Genomic DNA, 12,447 nt, shown 5'->3' on the forward strand with positions numbered 1-12,447 from the left:
GATATCGGGGGAATCTAATGTATGTCTGACACTGATATCGGGGGAATCTACTGTATATCTGACACTGATATCTGGGGGAATCTTCTGTATATCTGACACTGATATCAGGGGAATCTACTGTATGTCTGACACTGATATCGGGGGGAATCTACTGTATGACTGACACTGATATCGGGGAATCTACTGTATGTCTGACACTGATATCAGGGGGAATCTACTGTATGTCTGACACTGATATCAGGGGAATCTAATGTATGTCTGACACTGATATCGGGGGAATCTACTGTATATCTGACACTGATATCGGGGAATCTACTGTATGTCTGACACTGATATCGGGGAATCTACTGTATGTCTGACACTGATGTCAGGGGGAATCTACTGTATGTCTGACACTGATATCGGGGAATCTACAGTATGTCTGACACTGATATCGGGGGAATCTAATGTATGTCTGACACTGATATCAGGGGAATCTAATGTATGTCTGACACTGATATCGGGGGAATCTACTGTATATCTGACACTGATATCGGGGGAATCTACTGTATATCTGACACTGATATCTGGGGGAATCTTCTGTATGTCTGACACTGATATCAGGGGAATGTTCTGTATGTCTGACACTGATATCAGGGGAATCTACTGTATGTCTGACACTGATATCGGGGGGAATCTACTGTATGTCTGACACTGATATCGGGGGAATCTACTGTATGTCTGACACTGATATCGGGGGAATCTACTGTATATCTGACACTGATATCGGGGGAATCTACTGTATGTCTGACACTGATATCTGGGGGAATCTTCTGTATGTCTGACACTGATATCAGGGGAATCTACTGTATGTCTGACACTGATATCGGGGGGAATCTACTGTATGTCTGACACTGATATCAGGGGGAATCTACTGTATGTCTGACACTGGTATCAGTGTGAATCTACTGTATGTCTGACACTGGTATCAAGGTGAATCTACTGTTGGTCTGACACTGATATCAGGGGAATCTACTGTATGTCTGACACTGGTATCAGGGTGAATCTACTGTATGTCTGACACTGGTATCAGGGTGAATCTACTGTATGGCTGACACTGGTATCAGGGTGAATCTACTGTATGTCTGACACTGATATTGGGGGGAATCTACTGTATGTCTGACACTGATATCGGGGGAATCTACTGTATGGATGACACTGATATCAGGGTGAATCTACTGTATGGATGACACTGATATCGGGGGAATCTACTGTATGTCTGACACTGATATCAGGGTGAATCTACTGTATGTCTGACACTGGTATCAGGGTGAATCTACTGTATGTCTGACACTGATATCAGGGGAATCTACTGTATGTCTGACACTGGTATCAGGGTGAATCTACTGTATGTCTGACACTGGTATCAGGGTGAATCTACTGTATGTCTGACACTGGTATCAGGGTGAATCTACTGTATGTCTGACACTGATATCAGAGTGAATCTACTGTATGTCTGACACTGATATCGGGGGAATCTACTGTATGTCTGACACTGATATCAGGGTGAATCTACTGTATGTCTGACACTGATATCAGGGGAATCTACTGTATGTCTGACACTGATATCAGGGTGAATCTACTGTATGTCTGACACTGGTATCAGGGTGAATCTACTGTATGTCTGACACTGGTATCAGGGTGAATCTACTGTATGTCTGACACTGATATCAGGGTGAATCTACTGTATGTCTGACACTGGTATCAGGGTGAATCTACTGTATGGCTGACACTGGTATCAGGGGAATCTACTGTATGTCTGACACTGATATTGGGGGGAATCTACTGTATGTCTGACACTGATATCAGGGGAATCTACTGTATGGATGACACTGATATCAGGGTGAATCTACTGTATGGATGACACTGATATCGGGGGAATCTACTGTATGTCTGACACTGATATTGAGGGGAATCTACTGCAAACATTGCAAACGGTCCACCCCCAAGGCCTGAATGAGAAACTTTCTTTGTCCTCGTTTCTATAATATATTTGTGTAGTTTGATACACTTAGCGGTCACTTGCTTGCTGTTGGGAACATATATACAGGTTGTTTTTTATGATTTTAATATTATTTTTTATTTCATAGGTGTTTATTGTCTTACATTTCATATGTCGGGCTTTTTTGATAATCCATATGGCCTGGGTGAACTACTCTATTTGCCATTTGATGTGGAAGTATCATTGGTCAGGAAATGAATATAATGGGATTTCTCTATCTACACATTATTCATCTCGTCTTGACGGTGCAACATTCTTATACTGTGAAGTTCTGCGAAATTGTATATGTACCTTTTGTATGTACTAAATATGTATGTTACTTACTATGTTGTATACTGATATTGTGTACAAAGTATATAATTGTGTAGTATATATCTCTCTCAAAATACATCTTTCCTGACATACTGTGTCGAATGGGCTAAATTGGGCTCTGCCCTCTCTATTCTGGTTGTCCTGTGTAATAGGAAGCTAAATGTTCTTTTGGTGATGCATTTTGATTTGGTAACGCTGTTGCGGACAGTGCGCATGCGCGCCTTGTCCCCGCTACTCCCGCCGGCCTCCTGTGTCTCTATGTGTCTGCAGGCATCGGGTCACGTCGGGATTACCTGTTTCCTGATGCCTGTGGTCACATGACCAGCGCGCCGTCCAGCGTCGCCGTTGCCGAGGTGACGGATGCGTCACTTCCGGTCCACGGCAGCGCTACTTCCAGGACGCGCTGTGATATAAAAAGCCCGGTTTCTTGCTATAATGTATGCCCCCTGACGAAGGTGCCATCCGAAACGTGCGTTGGGGCGGTCAGGCGGATCCTCTGGGCCACCACTGAAATACTTTTGACAGGTGATAGTGCAAACTTTACAATTATTGTATATTACTAGCTGTTTCCAGCCAGCTAACGCTCGGCACGCTCATTGCTATCTAATTAACGCTGCTGGTGATTATGCAATTAAATGTACGTTTACCTTGGTTGAAGTGGTTGAATTACATAGAAAGGAAGTGCTGCTTGTGGTAATGTGTGGGGGCGGAGCCTCGTGTGGTAATGTGTGGGGACGGAGCCTCGTGTGGTAATGTGTGGGGACGGAGCCTCGTGTGGTAATGTGTGGGGGCGAAGCCTCATGTGGTAATGTGTGGGGGCGGAGCCTCGTGGGGTAATGTGTGGGGACAGAGCCTCATGTGGTAATGTGTGGGGGCGGAGCCTCGTGTGGTAATGTGGGGGGGCCGGAGCCTCGTGTGGTAATGTGTGGTGACGGAGCCTCGTGTGGTAATATGTGGGGACGGAGCCTCGTGTGGTAATGTGGGGGGGCCGGAGCCTCGTGTGGTAATGTGTGGGGACGGAGCCTCGTGTGGTAATGTGTGGGGACGTAGCTTCGTGTGGTAATGTGTGGGGCCAGAGCCTTGTGTGGTAAAGTGTGGGGATCCAGCCTCGTGTGGTAATGTGTGGGGACGGAGCCTCGTGTGGTAATGTGTGGGGACGGAGCCTCGTGTGGTAATGTGTGGGGATGGGATTATGTGTGGTAATGTGGTGGGGGGCGGGATTATGTGTGGTGATGTGGTGGGGGGCGGGATTATCTGTGGCAATGTGGTGGAGGGCGGGATTATGTGTGGTGATGTGGTGGGGGTGGGATTATGTGTGGTAATGTGGGGGGGCGACATTATGTGTGGTGATGTAGTGGGGGCGGGATTGTGTGTGGTGATGAGGTGGGGGGTGGGATTATGTGTGGTGATGTGGGGCGGAGCTACTGTTCAGGGGGTGGGATTAGAGAGTGTGATGGGGGTGGGATTATGTGTGGTGATGTTGTGGGGGGGCGGGATTATGTGTGGTGATGTGGTGGGGGTGGAAATATGTGTAATAATGGGGTGGGGGGCGGGATTATGTGTGGTAATGGGGTGGGGGGCGGGATTGTGTGTGGTAATTTGGTGGGCGGGATTGTGTGTGGTGGTGTGGGGCGGAATTGTGTGTGGTATTGTGGTTTGGGGTGGAATTGTGTGTGGTAATGTGGTGGGGGGCAGAATTGTGTGTGGTAATGTGGTGGGGGCGGGATTGTGTGGGGTAATGGGGTGGAGGCGGGATTATGTGTGGTGATGTGCTGGGGGGCAGAGCTACTGTGCAGGGGGCAGGATTAGCTAGTGTGGTGGGGGGCGGGATTATGTGTGCTGATGTGGGGGCGGGATTGTGTGTGGTAATGTGGTGGGGGCAGGATTGTGTGTGGTAATGGGGTGGGGGGCGGGATTGTGTGTGGTAATGGGGTGGGGGGCGGGATTATGTGTGGTGGGGGCGGGATTGTGTGTGGTAATGGGGTGGGGAGCGGGATTGTGTGTGGTAATGTGGTGGGGGCGGGATTGTGTGTGGTAATGTGGTGTGGGGCGGAATTGTGTGGTAATGTGGTGGGGGGCGGAATTGTGTGTGGTAATGTGGTGGGGGCGGGATTGTGTGGGGTAATCGGGTGGGGGGCGGGATTATGTGTGGTGATGTGGTGGGGGCAGAGCTACTGTGCAGGGGGCAGGATTAGCTAGTGTGGTGGGGGGTGGGATTATGTGTGCTGATGTGGTGGGGGCGGGATTGTGTGGTAATGTGGTGGGGGCGGGATTGTGTGGGGCAATCAGGTGGGGGGCGGGATTATGTGTGGTGATGTGGGGGGCGGAGCTACTGTGCAGGGGGAGGGATTAGCTAGTGTGGTGGGGGGCGGGATTATGTGTGCTGATGTGGTGGGGGGCCGGATTGTGTGTGGTAATGTGGTGGGGGCGGGATTGTGTGTGGTAATGGGGTTGGGGCGGGATTATGTGTGGTGATGTGGGGGGCGGAGCTACTGTGCAGGGGCGGGGTTAGCGAGTAATCACGATGCCTCTTATATATATAGATATACCTCAGCACATTCGCACTTTACCTTTCTTTGCTGGAGGCAGGATTATTGGGTCCTTGAATGTATAGATCTCCATGCTGTTAGATTGCCTCCTACATGTTGCTTGATTCATTCAAGGCACTTGATACTATATTCAGGTGCCTGTATGCAGGGATATTATCTGTGGGGTTTTCCGGTCTCTAGATATACAAATACTTATTATTGAATTGGATTTATCTGGAATATTGGCCCATTTTTGGTCCTGCCTGTCCTTGAGCGTTTTTTACGTGTCGTTGTAACATTCCCTTCACTATGTATTCAGTAATAAACTATATAATCTTTTTACAATGCTTTGGACTTTTTGATCGTGAGGTTTGTTTCTTTTTGTTTTGCTTGTCTAATTGACGATCTGTCCATATTCGGTCCATATCATTGGGTTGGTTACCATTTTGGAATTCATTGGAATATTCATACTTTATATCTAACCAATGCTTTTCATAAGTTATTGCAACTGTGGACTCTGTTGCAAACCCACCTTTGCTACATCGCTGGATCATCTCTGGCATACTGCTGTGCCAGCTCTGCAGCTTTGAACTCTGCTGCTATCCCAGCTCTGCTATATTGCTGGGTCAACTGAAAAATGTTGGACTTTGCTGCAAACTCTACTACATTGCTGACCCAGCTCTGCCACATTGCTAGTACAGCTCTGCCTTTGGACCTCAACTACTTAGATTCCCCGTTGCTGCGTCTACCTAACTCCTTCGTGAATTGCAACTCTGCTAAACCGGTTGTCATTGCTTCGGCTCTGCTTCATCAGTTCTCATGGTTCCAGTTCTTCTCGAAACTTAAAACGTTGGCTCTGATTTATCACTTCACTTTGAAGACACTTTTCTTTTTTTTTTGTCTTGTAATTTTTACATTGACAGTGTTTGCACCAAAACTTCACCAAAATAACTTGTGTACATAAAAAACACTCCAGGATGGAGACTGGAGTACAGTAACTAAAATTTTAGCATTTTTTTTTTTTAAAGTCATATTTTACAATTCAGTCTAATAGAATGAGTTAACCGAGAATTTGTCAGTGAGCTCATTCTGATGACCCAACAGTAAGTTTGTAGCTGTTTTATCCATCTTTCTTTGAGCTCCTCTTCCATTATTTATGAGCGCAGACCACATCAAAGTTGAATTTACAAGGAAGCAAAAAGACTGTATAAACCATATGGTATAAAACTGACTGAGAATCCGTCAGTGAAATAAATCCAATAGTCAGATGGGAGGGATTGTAACTGTTTTAGGTCTTTTTCTGAGCTCCTATCAGCTGATTTATCAACATAGACCACATCAAAGTTCAATGTGCACAGAGACAAATAGGCTATAAGAGCCAAACGGTGCAAAATGTGTGATGATACCCAATAGCAAAAATGATTTTAACCCCAAATACATAAATTTAAGCAAAGACAAAAAATGTACCCAAAGATGTAAAAGATGTCATCCTCCCCTTGGCCGTTAAGTCCCATGTAGTTACACCAGAAAATCAGTTGTGACCCCGCCCACCACGTCCTTTAAATTTCATACAGAATGCACTTTAATACAGAACTGCAAAGATGAAGATCTAATAAATGGACTTTCTTAAAGGGGCGGCACATTAAAGGGGAAAACAACTTGAAGTCCATGCCAAAGTCAAAAAGTTCCTATTGTAATTAGCAAACAAGAAAAGGCACGTGTGATCTGTAACTTGTCCACAACTTTCCGACATCGTAGATCAATTGTGCACATGGTCTCCGACTTTCATCACTTTGCCTAAAGGACTGTATTGCATGGCTTCAATAAAGCAGCTCCTGATGTGTGTACATCTGTGACTGAGGTCATACACGAGCCCCCTCCACCCAAGGCAAATCTACGAAGTCCACAGAAAGTGATTATCCACTCGCTCGTCCACGGGGATATTTTGCATTCAGTCCTGTGTGCTTTCTACCTGTCATTTATGAAATCCAAGAAAAATGTTCAAGCGCTCCTCAGACCTCAGGAGCACAGTTCTGAATGTTATGAAGCAGTACTGAATCCTTTCGAGTTTCCATATCTCTATACGATGCTGGATTTTTCATTCCCAGTCCATGTTATTAAATAAAAATTGAGCCTTGATTGATCTGATGTGATGTGTATGTCGGTTGTACCCAACAGGACCAAAGGCAGGAGGACTCTTGGATTTGCATGTCGTCATGGGAAATACTGCTTTTTTCATGTTTTCATACCATTCTCATAGTAAAATCATACAGGACCCATCTGTAATGCAAACTATCAATACAGAGGTCAATATGGAGGAAAATCTATTGTTCCTATATGGCACTTGTATGAAATTCATTCTGCACCAATACTGAACTTACTCCACTCATGGGAATTAAACAGAAAGCTACGTGTACCTCACACAAATCATCCAGATCTCATACTGTACAGATACAGGACCCATATATAAAAAAGGAAAGGAAATTGGGAAGATAGAGTCAGGTCAATGGCGGCAACCAGATTATTTCATGGGATGGAAGATCTCACCTTCCAAGGAACTTACGAAAGACCTGGGGGGAATTCTCTGAGGGAGAGAGAGGACCCCACTGACCATAGGAACTTACACTCTACAGGAGAGAGAGAGAGAGGACCCCGTTGGCCATAAGAGCTTACACTCTACAGGAGAGAGAGGACCCCACTGACCATAAGAGCTTACACTCTACAGGAGAGAGAGGACCCCACTGACCTTAAGAACTTACACTCTACAGGAGAGAGGACCCCACTGATCATAAGAGCTTACACTCTACAGGAGAGAGAGGACCCCACTGACCATAAGAGCTTACACTCTACAGGAGAGAGGACCCCGCTGACCATAAGAGCTTACATTCTACAGGAGAGAGAGGACCCCACTGACCATAAGAGCTTACACTCTACAGGAGACAGGACCCCACTGACCTTAAGAACTTACACTCTACAGGAGAGAGAGGACCCCACTGACCATAAGAGCTTACACTCTACAGGAGAGAGAGAGGACCCCACTGACCATAAGAGCTTACACTCTACAGGAGAGAGAGGACCCCGCTGACCATAAGAGCTTACATTCTACAGGAGAGAGAGGACCCCACTGACCATAAGAGCTTACACTCTACAGGAGACAGGACCCCACTGACCATAAGAGCTTACATTCTACAGGAGAGAGAGAGGACCCCACTGACCATAAGAGCTTACACTCTACAGGAGAGCGAGGACCCCGCTGACCATAAGAGCTTATACTCTACAGGAGAGGGCCCCACTGACCATAAGAGCTTACATTCTACAGGAGAGGACCCCACTGACCTTAAGAACTTACACTCTACAGGAGAGAGAGGACCCCACTGACCATAAGAGCTAACACTCTACAGGAGAGAGAGGACCCCACTGACCATAAGAGCTAACACTCTACAGGAGAGAGAGGACCCCACTGACCATAAGAGCTTACATTCTACAGGAGAGAGAGAGGACCCCGCTGACCATAAGAGCTTATACTCTACAGGAGAGGACCCCACTGACCATAAGAGCTTACATTCTACAGGAGAGGACCCCACTGACCATAAGAGCTTACATTCTACAGGAGAGGACCCCACTGACCATAAGAGCTTACATTCTACAGGAGAGAGAGGACCCCACTGACCATAAGAACTTACACTCTACAGGAGTGAGAGAGGACCCCACTTTTTTTTAAGCACCACTCCAGCGGTGAAATAAAAAACAAAGAAAACAAGCTGGAGTGGCGCTTTCTGAAATCTAAGGTGTAACACATCTTTCTGGTTTGTTTCACACGTTTCTTTGCTCCTTATTTTCATACTTGTTCCTTCATGATTTTGCCGCCTTCAGTCTGATTCTATAATGTGCACATTCCAGTATAAAGACTCCGTTGCATTATTGCCGCTGTATATTGGGCACCTATGGAAATAATAGGAACTCCTATGAAAAAATTTACTACACACATCTAGGACTCGGAGAGAACTCCTGCGGGATACAATGCCCGCACTGAGCCACAGGCAAAAAACAAAAAGAGAACAAATGTAATGTCAGATTTTGCAATTTTTTGGTTCATTTTTCGCCTCCGTATAAGCTGCTGTGTTTGGGACCGTCCTTCACATACAGTCAGTGCATCAGACCCGATACGCGGTTTTATGTCCTGCTCAGCAGGAGTAGAATAGTAAACCTCCAATTTACAGTAATTTTCTGGCACATTTTGGCCAGTGGGGAAAAAAATGGTTCTTAAAAATTAAACTCTCTACAAATCTGTGATATTTAAGAACATGCCGAGCGCGGATCAGCTGGAAATATTTAGGACGTGGCTCCTCTTTACAACTGCGTAAATCTATGGGAATGCAGAAAGAAAGACTCGGATAATGTTTCCATACGATACTTCGTCAATGTGTGATTGGTGGGGGTCCCACCCTCGGGGTCTATATTAAACAGCACAAAGGAGGGATTTCCTGGATTGTCTTGACCTTTCCGCACGCAGCGCAAATGAAACAGAATATATAACAAGTTTTTTACTGATTTTTTTTTACATAACACTGCCATATAGTGCCAAGATAATACCGCCATATACAGTCGACAAAGGAATAACGCCATATTGCCATAAAGAAGGCAATATCCAAATAATACACATATACCGCCATATAGTCCCACATAATGCTACATAATACTGCCATTTAGTACCAAGATAATACCGCCCTATACAGATGACAAGGAAATAGCACAATATTGCCATAAAGAATGCAATATCCAAATAATACACATATACCACCATATATTCCCACATAACACTGTCATATAGTACCAAGATAATACCGCCATATGTAGCCGACAAAGGACTAACACCATATTGCCAAAAAGAATGCAATTATCCAAATAATACACATTTACCACCATATAGTCCCGTATAATACTGCCGTATAGTGCCAAGATAATGCCACCATGTACAGCTGACAAGGGAATAACACCATATTGCCATAAAGAATGCAGTATTCAAATACACATATACAGCCATATAGTCTCACGTAATACTGCCGTATAGTACGGCCCTATACAGCAGACAAGGAATAAAACCATATTGATTAAAAGAATGCAATATCCAAATAATACACAAATATCACCATATAGTAGTGCATAATATTGCCATATAGTGCCAAGATAATACCACCATATACAGCTGACAAGGGAATAACACCATATTGTTATTAAAAATTCCAATATTCAAATGATACCCGTATACCGCCATATAGTCACACATAATACTGCAAATCAGTTTCCATATAATACCGCCATACCAAGCTAAATTATACTGGTCGGTTTTATTTTACACCGTTTGGGTCTCCGTAGTAAAGTCTGCATGTTCTGTCTTTTAAATAAGCAACATAGAAAAGTATATTTTGTCTTGGAAGCCAATGCCAAACTACGAGATTATTAGATTTTCTGGATTATTGGATGCCGTATTAAAGGGCATCAAATTTTAAATTCTACTCCCGGAGTTTCCCTTTAATGAATGCAGCACGAAGCGCATTAGTCATAAAAAACAAGATAATTAAAAACCTAAGAGAAAACAATGTGTTCTGTTACCATCATGAAAGACGATCCACCTACAGCTAAACCTGCCTGCTATAAATATTTCAATCATCGCTCCGTCGCCTCAGACGGTCCTGAAATTATCATACGACAGCGGCAAAACTTTCTTTTTCCCTTTTTTTCTTTTTTTTTTTTTTTTAGATATAAAAGTATTCTAAAAAGAATCGGGGGCTAATTAATATTTCACATATGAAGCGCTCGCTGCTGTGTCCATTAATATGTAGTCGCCTCTGAGAAACAAAAGGCTCAGATGCACTTGACCTTTTATATTCGGCAGAAGCAAAAACGTTTTCCATCTTTGCTGCCACCATAGGACACAAAGGAATTTTATCAACTTTTAAAAAAAAATGTTGAAGAACTTTGGTTGTATTTTCTTTTACTGCTTTTAAATTGTAAAACTCTTCTGTCACAGCAGCAGCGAATTTCCACTGAAGTCACCGAGAAGTATTCGTCACTAAAGCTTGACACTTGCCAATTTAGACTTGATGTTTGCCAACATTTCCATTTTTATTCCATAAATCAATAGTACACATGGAAATAAGACAGTTTGTAATGTATCTTGTCAGATAAATCTGCTTCTTTCTCCTCCTAGACGGATCTAATTGTAACACCCCCTTAAGGGCTACCACGGTACACTGGGTGTTATGGGGGGTCTCACCTCTCCAGGGCGCAGTGCCTCCACCCGAATCTTGATTGGAGCTCTCTCTCTGGGACTGCAGAAGGACTATTATCTTCTGCCAGGGGCTGACTCGGGAAGCCTCTGCCACTCTCAGTACACACTCACAGGGATCAGGAGTAAAACAGTTTAACAGGTTTATTGCTATGCAGCATAAATGAGATGGATTTAACCCCTTAATGACCGCCAATACGTCTTTTAACTGACCTGAGATATAAGAGAATAGCCTCCCCATACAGATGACAATCCAGCATCTGTTGGTTGTACACTATAGCTGACAACTTGCTGTATCAGCCACGATCAGTATTTGCACCATCTAAATCTGTTTAACCCCTTAGATGCTGCTGTCAATAGTGACTACATCATTATAAATGGTTAACAGAGTGTGGGGGCTTCTTCTTTGTCACAATTGGTGCCCTCAGATCATGATTTTGTTGTCCTGATGTTTGCCATGGCAATTAATGACCAAATAGCGGCCTTAGAGTCTGACGGCTGTAGTAATCTGTTTAGAAGTTAGCAACATTTAGGTGGTAAAAATACACATTTTCATTTCTGTCATACCACTTTGCATTAATTCCTGTAAAGCACCTGAAGGGTTAATAAACTACATGACAGCAGTTTTCAATATGTTTAGGGGTGCTGTTTTTAAAATGGTATCACGTTTGGGGGTTTCCCAATATATGGGACCCCTAAAGTCACTTCAAACATGGATAAGTCCCTAAAAAAATACATTTTGTAAATTTCTTTGAAAAAATTAAAAATTGCTGCTACATTTTTAAACCTCCTAAAATGCTAACAAAATAAAATAACATTTTACAAATGGTGCTGATGTAAAGCAGACATGTGGGAAATGTTATTTATTAATGGTTTGCTGTTGTATGACTATCTGGATTAAAGGGATAATCATTCAAATTTAGAAAATTGCTAATTTTTTAACATTTTTCTCAAATTTTTGATATTTTTTATAAATAAACACAAAAAATGTTGAACAAAATTTACCATTATCATAAAGTATAATGTGTCACGAAAAAACAATCTCAAAATCACTGGGATTTGTTGAAGCGTTGCAGAGTTATTACCACATAAAGTGACACTGGTCAGATTTCAAAAATTTGGCTCGGTCACTAAGGGGTTAAAAGAATAACATGCAATACAAGTAACTGTGCTCTGTAAAAGTCATATACACATCACACTCTAATTCTACTTCAACCCTGCAAGTATAACGCAGCAGGGGTTTTGTTTCTTCTGGTTTAACTCAGTCCAAACGTTGG

Source organism: Ranitomeya imitator, chromosome 3 (genome assembly GCF_032444005.1).
Source record: "Ranitomeya imitator isolate aRanImi1 chromosome 3, aRanImi1.pri, whole genome shotgun sequence".
NCBI classification, from domain to species: Eukaryota; Metazoa; Chordata; class Amphibia; order Anura; family Dendrobatidae; genus Ranitomeya; species Ranitomeya imitator.